Genomic DNA, 12,961 nt, shown 5'->3' with positions numbered 1-12,961 from the left:
CGTGTAAACAAACGGATTTTACTCGATTTAAATAGCGAACATTGGTAGTTAAGGCGATTTAAATATACGCTAACTTATATTTATGTAAGTTACAGGTCGTCTAAGCGACTAGTGGCGTCCTTGGGTAACTAGCCACTTTATGGCGTGATTATAGTGTCAGAGAAGCCTTTTTTATTTATTTATTTTATTTTATTTTATAAACCTTTATTTAAAATATGCAACATTTACATACAATGAAGAAATAATAATAATCAAAACAAGTACAGAAACAGTACAAAACAGCGCCAGGGGGTTATAAACTCAACAAAGTAACTAAAATAGAATGCAAAATATATATATGTAACACAATGTAAAGCCATAGGCGCACACAAGTTCCATAAATAATCCAAATTTGGAACACAGCGTCATAGTTTTCACAGCTTTTTGGTTGTTAGAGGTAGAGAGTGTTTTAAAGTTTTAATTCTATTTTTAAAGGCACAAAAAACAAGTCGGGTATTGAGAAACTTACATTAATGAATATAAAACTTAGCCAATAGTATAATGAGGTTGCAAAGGTAAAATTCCTTTTCACATTTGTTTTCATACAGTGTAAATCCAAATAGCACATCTTTAAAACAAAGCACACATTTGTCATGAATATTGTCCAGGATGAAAGGACAGATGCCCTGCCACAGTGATGGAGTGCTTTCACAAGTCCAAAACATGTGGTAAACAGTCTCTGGATGCATGTTGCATAATGTGCAGGTAACATCAATGTCCTTCTTGTATCCAACCATCACAGTTTTTACAGGGTAATAACGATGAATGATTTTGAAATAAATCTCTTTGACGTTGTTGGTGGAGTTTGCATGTCCTCCCCGTGACTGCGTGGGTTCCCTCCGGGTACTCCGGCTTCCTCCCACCTCCAAAGACATGCACCTGGGGATAGGTTGATTGGCAACACTAAAAATTGGCCCTAGTGTGTGAATGTGAGTGTGAATGTTGTCTGTCTATCTGTGTTGGCCCTGCGATGAGGTGGCGACTTGTCCAGGGTGTACCCCGCCTTCCGCCCGATTGTAGCTGAGATAGGCTCCAGCGGCCCCCGCGGCCCCAAAGGGAATAAGCGGTAGAAAATGGATGGATGGATTTGCGTTTCAGAATTGAAAGTAGAATGAATGGAAGGTACACGGACCCTAAAAGACTTAATATCAATTGTTTACTGGATGTCCAAAAATGTCCAAAACACAGAGTTAAGATGTCAGTGTATGTGTTTAATGTTTATTTTCCTGAATGAAAATTGAAAAACAAAAAATAACAGTTTTTCTTTTTATTTATTATTTCCTTTTAATCGACAAAAAAAGAAACATTATTTTTGGTGTCAAAGAGGTAGCGACTTGTCCAGGGTGTACCCCGCCTTCCGCCCGAAGCAGCTGAGATTGGCTCCAGCACCCTCCGCGACCCCGAACGGGACAAGCGGTAGAAAATGGATGGAAGGAAGAGCAATAATTAGGTCAGTGTATATAATTTCGTCATTCATTTTCTTTTCATGAATGGAAATTGAAAAACACTTGTTCATTTAAGTTCGATTTTTAAAAAGAAAATTTATAAAATCAAAGCGTTTTTCTTTTTTGGTGTCGAGCAGCAATAACTGCGTTTGATTTTCAGTTAACATTTCATATAACAACAATTAAAATCCCGAGTAAACACAAACTGAAAGACAGTAATAAATGAATAAAAGCCTGGCAGGCCACCAGACCGCAGTCCCCGCCGGCCGACGAGGCAATGAGGGGTGCGCCGAACCCCAATCCCCCCATGCATGTGTACAAGGCCCCCAGAGTGTCTACTGTGTAGTTAAAATTAGGAGGTCAGCCGTTACAGCCGACCTCCAGTCCCTATTGATGTGTGTACTGTAGCGTGAGTGAGATATGTATGCTTGTGGGAACTAATAATGCGATTAAAATTGGGGGACATCAAGGTCATGGTGGGTCCCAACCAAGCCAAGCCCCCCAAATCCTAAGTGTCTAATATGCAGCTAAGATTGAGGGATGGACGAGCAGGGGACAAGACAGGAGGACTGGAGCCCCATTGGAGGCATCCTCAACCCCCCGCCATGCCTCCCCGCAGGACAATCCCCAAAGTCCTATATATGTGTGATTGTGTGCGCTATAAGTAGGAGGAGTAGAGGGCCCGGACATCCCCCCCAGTCCACGCGGCCGACAACCAGGAACTACGGCCAGGAGGCCGCCACCCCCCGCCACAGCCCGTGACCCACACCAGACCACTTTAACGTGACGCCACGCGAGCCCTCCCTCGGCCAAACAAAGCCAGCCCCCGCCCGCCCCAACCCAACCCTGCAGAGCCCATACCGGCAACCAAACGCAGAAAAACTGCACAGCCCCCACGCCCAATGCAAACACCGCATCCCGGCCATCCACACAGCAACGTGGCTATACGAGTCCCGGCCAGGGGAAGGAGCCCCCCAACGGGGGAAGAAGCCAATGCATCCCGTCCGCACGCCAGCCCCCAAACCAGCCGGCAAGCCAACGCCAGCCAGCCCCACAACCCCACAAGCGCACAGACACCAGCCACAGTCCCCCAACCACTCCAACCCAACACAGCGATGCCAACCGCTGGTATCACCGCAGCAACCATCACCACCACCGCCCGTCCGCAGTGCAAACACCCGCGGCCGCCGAAACCAAAACAAAAAAGCGACCGACCCCGTAAACCACAACAACGCACACCCCCGGCTACCACCGAGGCCACCAACCCACCTACCCCAACTCATCCACAGCCAGGCCAATTGAGCCACCGGACTTCCACACCCATGCACACACCTACACATTCATATACACACACACATACACACATATATACACACATACACATATACATACATATATGCATATACATATACATACACATACACACATATACACACGCATGCATATACATATACACATACACATCCACACATATATACACATTAATACACCCACACACATATACATAAGCCCACATATACACAAACACATACATACACAACACAAAAAAAAAAAAAAAAAAAAAAAATAGAAAGAAAAGAAAAAAAATAAATAAAATAAAAATAAACCCTTTAAATAAAATACAATAAATAAAAATAAACAAGAGGCCTGGTCGCCAACAGTGCCCAACGCCACCAAACCCCGCAGCCCTTCCCGCACGTCCAGGCCCCCCCCGCCCACCACCCACCAGGCATCCCATCCGGCAAAAAGCCATAAGGGCCCAGCCCTGCGCCCACAGCCGGCATGCCACGGCACCTCAGCAGATTTTATTTTTAATGTATTTATTATTTTTATTTTTATTATTTACTTATTTTTATTTTATTTTATTTTTAAATTATTTATTTATTTTTTTTAAATCTTATTATTTATTTGTGTGTGGCGTCGCGCGGGTCTCACTTCCTGTTGGGTGGGGTCCGTGCCCGTGTGGCCCGACCTTGCGCTGTGGGGTCTCTGTTGGTGACTTGATGTGGTGGCGGCGCAGCCCCCGTGTCTGGTCTGGATGCTGTGTCTCGGTTGTTTGGGCGGTGGTGTGTTTGTGCGGGTTTGGTTGGGGGGGGGGGGGGGGGGTGTTGGTGTCTCTTGTTTGCGTGTTGGCGTTCGGGCTGACTGGCGGGCTGGCGCCGGCTGGTCTCCGTGGTCCTGGTGGCGTGTGGTTGCTGGTCGCAGTTTTTTTTTGATCGCTTTGATTTGATTGGCTGGTGCTGGCTGTCTGGGGTTATTGCGGCTGCTGTTTCTGCTGCCATTTGTTTGTGGTGTGGGCGCCCGTGGCTGCTGGGTCTGGTGCAAGGGTGTGGCTGATGTTGTGACTGGTGGCAGCGCACGCGCGTGATGGCTGTCGGGGCTGACGAACTGTGTATATGTATGTATATGTGTGTGTATGTATGTATGTATATATATGTGTATGTGTACATATGTGTATGTATATGTATATATGTGTATGTGTGGGTATGTATACATGTATGTGTGTATGTAAAAAAAGAAAAAGAAAAACAAAACAAAAAAAAAAAAAACAAACTGAAAGACAGACCAAAACAGATGATTTTTTAATATTTTGACACCAGAAGTTTTTATTTATAAAGTATAAGCGGGTAAACACTACCCGTGTGCCTGGCTAAAATGTATTTGGAGCCCTACACAGAAAGGAGGGATTTAATCATGCACCATACAGCACTATTGTACAGTATTATTTCTTCCTCGCTAGTTTTCGGTCTTCTCTTTAAAATCGCTACTTCCTGTTTGGCCGTCTTTAAAAATTACTACTTCCGGTATGGTCCTGACTTTAAACATAGCTACTTCTGGTTGCTCCTGTCTTTACATTGCTACATCCGATTGGGTCTGTTTTTTTTTTTGTTGGTACGTGCGTAGAGATTTGACTTTTATTTTGAAAACATCTGGTGTCAGAATATGAAAAAAAAGTTTGTTTTGGTCTGTTTTCCGTTTCTGTTTACTGGGGATTTTCTTATTTCTTGTTTATGAAAACAAATGGTAAAATCCAACTGTTTTTTATATTTGGTTATTTTTTTTCAACACCTAAAAAATTGTTTGCTTTTCATTTTATATGTCATATAAAAAAATGAAAGCCCTAGTGGACAGACCCCGGAAGTTTTATTTTCAAAGTAAAAGTGGGGATAATTACTAGGGTACCCGTGTCCCTTTGACTTGCCACACAGAAATTATTTTAAACATGGCAAACAAAGACTGACATCTACAGAAATCTCTACACATATATCACCAAAAACTGGAAAACCGGAAGTAGGGATCTTTAAAGACCGGACCAAACAGGAAGTCGTTTATTTTTTATTTTTTATTATTTTTTTATTTTTTGTTTTTTATTAAATCAACATAAAAAACACATGACCAACCCAAAAAAACTCCTTTCCCCTATTTACACTCATTCACAAAATGGTTGTTTCCTTTTGTTATTAATATTCTGGTTCCTACAATATATAACAATACAGTCTGCAAGGGATACAGTCCGTGAAGCACACATGATTGGAGCCCTACACAGAAATTATATTAAACATGGCAAACAAAGACTGACATCTACAGAAATCTTTACACATATATCACCAAAAACTGTAAAACCGGAAGTAGGGATCTTTAAAGACCGGACCAAACAGGAAGTAGGGGTTTTAAAAACAGGCCTGCCAGTAGAGATTTCTGTTGATGTCAGACCTTGTTCTGCCAAATCTAAAATAATTTTTGTGTATGGTTCCAAAGACATTTTAGCCAGGCACACGAGTACCGTAGTATCCTCGCTTTTACTTTGACAATGTCAGAATATGAAAAAAAACATAAATTTTCGTCTGTCTTTCCGTCTGTGTTTACTAGGGATTTTAATTTTTGTCATATGAAATGTAAAATGAAATTCAAACAGGTTTTTGGGATTTGTTTTTCTTTTTTCTTTTTTTTTTTTTTTACATGAATTTCTATTAAGTTATTTTTCTGTTTTTCAATTTCCATTCATTAAAATAAAATTCAATAACCAAAACATACACTGACCAAAGAGCAATGACTACTATAATTTCAGTTTACAAGAATTTGAATCCCTGGTAAACATTAATGGACAAACAGACCAAAACAAAAGCTTTTTTATATTCCATATCCAGAAGTTTTTAATTTTCAATGTAAAAGAGGGTACACTTACTACAGGACTTGTGTGCTTGGCTAAAATGTCTTGGAGCCCAACACAAATGATTGTAGACATGGCACAACGAAGACAGGCATCTATAGAAATCTATGCACATATTACATGTGTGTTGTATTCTGCATTTGAAATAACATGATCATCTGTTTTTTTGCAGCAGAGTACAATACCACAATATCTTCCCCTACAGCCAGTCAGTATTGTGTTTAAATAGTAACTTCCAGTTCCAGTGTCATAATAACGTGTTTTTGATCAATTTTCTGCTGACTTTTCATGTTTGTTTTATGGACGTGTCCAGGGTGTACCCTGCCTTCCGCCCGAGTGCAGCTGGGATAGTAGAGTGTTTTATTTACTTATATTCAAAGACAGTGTGTAATGTGACAGTGTCCAAAAATATTAAATATGCTTGTCCAATAAAATTCCTGCCTTGTTTTCAATGGATATGTAGGCCTACTATGCTACTATATTCTAATGTTGGTCAGTCTGGTAGTACTTGGTCAGCCAAGTTTTTTCTGAGGTAGTACTTGGTGAAAAAAGTTTGAGGAACCACTGCTCTAGATAATACTGTTTTTTATAGAGGGGCATTGCATTAAATATAAATATACACATTTTCCTTTTTCACCCAGAACCATTATTTATTGCATAAACAAACATTTTTATTTCACTGGGTGTCTGACAACTCAAGGCATCGCAGTTGCACAAATTCATGTTTATCACAAAGAATAAAACAATCATAAAATTATGAAAACATGTATTTACCACTGGTATTACATCAATGTGAAATACAAAATAATGTACAGGCCAAATACAGAATAGTGCAGTGGATATGCTCAGTGAAAACATACTTTTTTTTGCAGTGTTGTTCCCATCATCAGGGTGGCGATCGAAATGTTTGTATGCCAGGGGATTAAACCCGGCATGAGAATGTTTTCGCAGAAGATCTCCCTCTTGATGTTTCCAATTTGCACGTTTTCAGCATAAAGACACATTTGTGTGGCAATAAAAACATTGTCAAATATCAATTTAAGACATTCAAAAAACACGTTAAAACTAAAACATCTTATCCCACCAATACTTATCTTCCCTTTAAACCCTGGACTAATGGTATTTTTTCACTGGACGATGATTTCATATTGTTTCAGGGGCACTGGCCTGAGTGGCCTGTCATCACCAGGCTTTGTAACAGCCAAGATGGGGCCGATGGCGCATGACATGCATAACATTGTAAAATGAGAATATGGAAGTTGAGTATTGCTGCCAAAAAAAAAAAGATTTAAACGAAGAAGACATTTCATCTGTGATCATGCAACAGTGTTGTAAATACTCATTGATTTGGGTGGAAGTTTGATTACAATGTTTTACCATTGTCACACATCTCATACATTACTGTAATACTGTTACTGCTTAATGGTGCGATCTGAGTTCAAATCTTAGCGCAACATGTTTTGCCAGTGTGTGTGCAACATTTACAACAATTCACTTGAGAAGATTTAAGGCTGACATCCATCTCCACTATTTTAATTAACCTTGGCTACCATTTGAAATTGGCATGAATATAGTATTTACAACTAGAAAGTATTGTCTGGCCTATGATGGATCTGAATCCCCTAAACAACAACATGAAGGCAAGCTTTCTCAGGGTCAAGTGGTTCCATGGTGTAAATACTGGCTCTGAATTCAGTGATTTGTGTTCAAATCTTAGTGGAACCTACAAACCCCAAAACCAGCAAAGTTGGCACATTGTGTAAATCGTAAATAAAAACAGAATACAATGATTTGCAAATCCTTTTCAACTTATATTCAATTGAATACACTGCAAAGACAAGATACTTAACGTTCTAACAGGAAAAATGTGTTATTTTTTGCAAATATTGATAAATGGCTTTCACTTTGCATAGTAAAATTTTCAGACGGACTGAAAAAGTGTTCTGTGGTCTGACGAGTCCACATTTCAAATTGTTTTTGGAAACTGGACATTGTGTCCTCCGTAACAAAGAGGAAAAGAACCATCCAAATTGTTCTAGGCGCAAAGTTCAAAAACCAGCATCTGTGATGGTATGGGGGTGTATTAGTGGCCAAGGCATGGGTAACTTACACATCTGTGAAGGCACCATTATTGCTGAAAAGTACATACAGGTTTTGGAGCAACATCTGTTGCCATCCAAGCAACATCCTTTTCATGGACGTCCCTGCTTATTTCAGAAAGACATTGCCAAGCCACATTCTGCACGTGTTACAACAGCGTGGCTTCGTAGTAAAAGATTGTTGGTACTAGACTGGCCTGCCTGTAGTCTAGACATGTCTCCCATTGAAAATGTGTGGCGTGTGATGAAGCGTACAATACGACAACGGAGAACCCTGGCTGTTGAACAACTTAAGCTGTATATCAAGCAAGAATGGGAAAGAATTCCACCTGAAAAGCTTCAAAAATTGGTCTGCTTAGTTCCCAAACGTTTACTGAGTGTTGTTAAAAGGAAAGGTCATGTAACACAGTGGTAAAAATGCCCCTGTTCCAACCTTTTTGGAATGTGTTGCTGCCATTAAATTCTAAGTTAATGATTATTTGCAACAACAAAAAAAGAAAAAAGTTTCTCACATTAAATATCTTGTCTTTGCAGTATATCCAATTGAATATAAGTTGAAAAGGATTTGCAACTTATTGTATTCTGTTTTTATTTACGAATTACACAACGTGCCAACTTCACTGGTTTCGGGTTTTGTATTTTCAGAACTCTCTAATTCCTAAGTTTGCATACGAGAAAACCTGTCAGGGTTTTTATGCTTCATATTTGTATGTGTACCTAAAATGTTTTCACTGGATTCAGTTGTATGCACAACAGAACAGTTCTGAAAGGGCTGGTTTATATAATCGATTATGAATCAATACATTTTGCATTTTGAAATATTGGGATATAAAGTCAATGCTCATATAGTTCAAGGCTTTTTACTGGCAAATTTTGCAGATTCACAGGTCATAATATCCAAACGCACACTTCTTGCCTTTACAATAAACTCACTGTGCATTACATCCAGTCTGAGAAAATAAGGGTCTAATAAAAATAGCTTAAACATTTACTGTTATTATCTTGCACTTACCTTCATGCAATTTATCGTGATGGAATGTTGCAATCGATTTACACTTTCACTTGCAATTTCTATCTCACTAATACATTGTGCTTTTGATACAGTCTTGTTTACAGTTCAAATTTAAACTGTCTAAAGTTTTTTTATGGTGAAAAGAAAAAAAAAAAGTACTTTTGTATTTTGTAACACAGTTGAGACATCGATTTAGAACCTTATGAATCCGAATTAAATCAATTTTGGAAATAGGGCTGGATATCATGGCCTATTTCCATCCATCCATTTTCTACCGCTTATTCCCTTCGGGGTCGCGGGAGGCGCTGGAGCCTATCTCAGCTAAAATCGGGCGGAATGCGGGGTACACCCTGGACCCTACATAGCTAAATACATTAACAATTAACCTATCTTTGGACAGCAGTGTTGTAAGTGGTCCCTTCTGGTTTCATGGTGTAATGGTTAGCACTCTAGACACCAAATCCAGCGATCCCTTTTCAGATCTCTGGAGAACCTGCTTTTACCAGTTTCTGCATTGTAACTGTATATGCATGAATACAATTACCTCCAAATAGGTTCCCAATCTTCGAACAATTATGTGTCTAGCTCAGAGCTATTCAACTGGCATCCCGGGGGCCAAATTCAGCCATGGAATGACACTAGACCATCACCTAAGTTTAGTTCTAATCTTTGGAGAGGCGTAACATTTTTGCAGCAAATTCCGAAAAACACTTGAGTGATCCTGTTTCACAATGGAATTTTGGACCCATGAAAACACAGTGCCAGATCCCTGTGTTGCCATTTTAACTTCTTCACCAGATAAACCTTGATGTATTGATGCACCAGAGTGAAATTAACTGCTTTTAGCCTGACTGGTTCCATGGTGTAATGGTGAACGCTCTGGATGCTAAATCCAACAATCTGAGTTTGAATCTCAGTGGGACATGCTTTTACCATTTAACTTTATCTAATTGCAATTATGTTATCTCAAAATAGGTTACGAATCTCCGAACAGTTATCTGTCTAGCTCAGGGGTTGGCAACCCAAAATGTTGAAAGAGCCATGTTGGACCAAAAATACAAAAAAACAAATCTGTCTGGAGCCGCAAAAAATTAAAAGCCTAATATACCGTATTTTCTAGGGCACACCGTAGCAATGTTCCCTCTAATTGTTCATGTGTCTGAGCAAACACAGAAACTCCCTGAGCATTCAGTGGAGCACATGTGAGCAACATCACACGTGGCAATACCAGCAGCACACCTGTCTCAAACCAATCTTTTATAATAACACTCAAATGACGAGTCATTTTCATGAGATTATTTTGTAATATTAGTGATTTGGCCCACTTGTAATGAAAATAAAAGAAATCTTGTTTTTCATAAGCTATGGATTAGTATTGTACAATATGTCTGGGTGGGGGTCCTGCTTTGGAAACATTTGTACCCCTTTCAGAGATCACATTTAGTTCCCCTTAAACATCCTCATGTTGCACAATGAAATGTAAGCATAGGATGAAGTGTGCATTCCTGTAACTTTCTCTAGTAAAAGCATTCCATGATTAATATCAATAAATTAACATTAATAATAAATGACAGGAGTCATAGTGTAACTTTGTGTGGTGTTTGAGTTGTCCAACTTTTTGTGTGGCCATAAACGCACCAGTGGCTTAGTGCTATGCGTGTTGGTGACAGATGACAAGTTGGTTTTGGCCTGGTTTGTACGGCAGAAAATGACTAGTTTTTCGAGAGAGAAGTTTTTTACTCATGTTTTTGGTGTGGTTATGGCCGAATATAAACAGTTTAGCTCAATAAAGTGATCGATATAATTCCTGTCCTCGAAGCATCTCGATAGACGTTACAATAATTGAACGGTGTTCAATTGAAAGGCGTTGACGAACACCGTTAGGGCAGCTTGTTGTCACTGTCACTCAGAGTTGCATCGCAAAATTACACAGAATAAATGTGTTTATTTTGTTTAGAATTCAGATGGGATTTGATTTGGTGCGCGGCATATATTTGCTGTGCGCAGAGGACGCTTGAGCAGTGCGCAGGCGCGCACCTTAGAGGGAACGTTGCACCGGAGTAAGGCGCGCGGCCGATGAGCGGATCTATTAAGGTCTATTTTCACACAAAAGGCGTACCGCATTAAAAGGCGCATTAAAGCCATTGAGCGGCCTTGTACACACACCAAAATAACACTCGTATGTTGAAGAGTAGATCAAGCGGTGCAGCTTCATAGCTTACTAAAGTCGTACTAAAACATTTGAACAGATTTTTGAGCGTTGTGTGTAATATTCTATATTCTCAATGGAACATTTAAAGTTTTGGTGTTGTTTACTGGTGTCATCTTGCAGTCTAAACACTTATCGTTACACCATGTACTAAATAAAATAGTTTTGAGGTCGGTAAGCACACCAGAATTATTCCTTACATTAGGCGCACCAGGTTATAAGGCGCACTGTCGATTTTTGAGAAAATGAAAGGATTTTAAGTGCACCCTATAGTCAGAAAAAAAACCTACTGTCTACTATCAAAATGACTTTGGTCGCAGGCTGACACAATTAACTACAAATCCAGGTTGCCGACCCCTGGTCTAGCTCAAGGCTATTCAGCTAGCATCTTGGGAGCCAAATCCGTCCATGGAATAACACGAGACAAGCCCCCAAGTTTTGTTCAAAACTTGGGAGAGGCGTAACGTTTTTTGCAGCAAATTCCTAAAAGCACTCGAGCAGACACTCATTTGGACATTTGTATTTTGCATTACGGTGCTATTTTTTCCAGAAATGTCTATTACAGAGAATGCTGCTTCTCAAAACAAAAATATTAGTAAGGGAGATGTCTGCCCCCGGCCCGGTCCTTAGCTTTCTGTAAAGGTGGCCCCTAAAACAACTTGAATAGCCCTGGTTTGGCTGGTTCAAAACATGAACCTAACAATCAACCAAACCATCGTACTTGGTGGAAACAGGACCCATATTATGGATGTATTACATTATAGCCTGTAATAGATATAGGTCCACTATGTAACCTTATTTTAATTCAAAACCTTGGAAAGAGCACAGCAACATGTCAAGCTCTGCCCTCTACAAAATAGTGTTATACTGTACAAGTTGGTGATGTGCCGATCGATACTGAAATATTGATACCGCCGATACCAAATAGTTATGCTGTAATGTCAATTCTCAAATCACAATATCAATGCTATTGATACATTTGAGAGAATGCATATCATTAACAGAAATACAGTGTATAAAAGTAACTAAACTTGTGAAGAAGACAATGTGTCAATGTTGGTTGGTTTTGTTGAGTGCTAGTGACATGTTAATTATGTTCACGTTAACATGTTCATGTAACTGGATTGTAAATTAGTTTTTATGCCATGAGTAGTATTTTGTCCTGTTTTTTACTGTTTTATTAACTTGACTATATTTTTATTAATGTCACTACCTCAATGTACTTTAGAGTTTGATATAAATACGAAACTATGTCTTGTATTCTTTATTCTATGAGACATGTTATTATTTGAAATACACAACTTTTTGTGGTGACGTATATGTTTATATTTCTAGTGTATATGTGTTGGAAACACACTCCTTTGTAAAGGATAGTGATATTTTAATAATGAATCAGAATCAGTTTTATTGGCCAAGTATGTTCAACACACATGGAAGTGACTTGGTATAATGTGTTAATAAATTGATCTTTACATAAATTGATGGACACTTCAATTCTCTTCATAATACGGAAGTGCAATATTGAGAACATTTAAAGCAATGTCCATTCCTTTAGATTGTAAATTGCAATGCACAATATATATATAATTGAAATAATACCATTCATAGACAGATACTTGTTTGCCTGTAATAGCCTTATCTCCCAAGAGCAACAACATGAAATTAATTTCTACTGTGTGTTTCAAATCCAGTGATCTGAGGTCAAATCTCTGTGCACCCACTTTTACTAGTCTCTGAGCAATTAGAAGGTTAAAATGAGCTGTTGTGTATGTAAATTAAGCATTTTTACATTTAGAATTGTCAAGGCTTAGATTTAGATTAGTGCTGTAGAGGTGCTTCATTTTATCTGGAAGTTGAACGTCATATTTGTTACACACCAGTCCGACCCCAAGTTTACCAAGCGTGGTAGAAAGTGGTTCCATGGTGTAATGGTTAGCACGCTGGACTTTGAATCCAGCGATCTGAGTTCAAGTCTCGGTGGAACCT

General features: G+C 39.4%; 1 non-coding gene across 1 annotated transcript; it reads left to right on the top strand.

The window, feature by feature from the left end:
* Window positions 1-12,889: 12,889 nt before the first annotated feature.
* On the top strand, window positions 12,890-12,961 carry trnaq-uug (transfer RNA glutamine (anticodon UUG)). The gene has a single exon. It is a non-coding gene; the product is annotated as a tRNA-Gln (tRNA).

Source organism: Nerophis lumbriciformis, linkage group LG06 (assembly GCF_033978685.3).
Source record: "Nerophis lumbriciformis linkage group LG06, RoL_Nlum_v2.1, whole genome shotgun sequence".
NCBI lineage: Eukaryota > Metazoa > Chordata > Actinopteri > Syngnathiformes > Syngnathidae > Nerophis > Nerophis lumbriciformis.
Note: the sequence above shows the minus strand (reverse complement) of the source record. Positions and strands in the feature narration are given on the sequence as shown.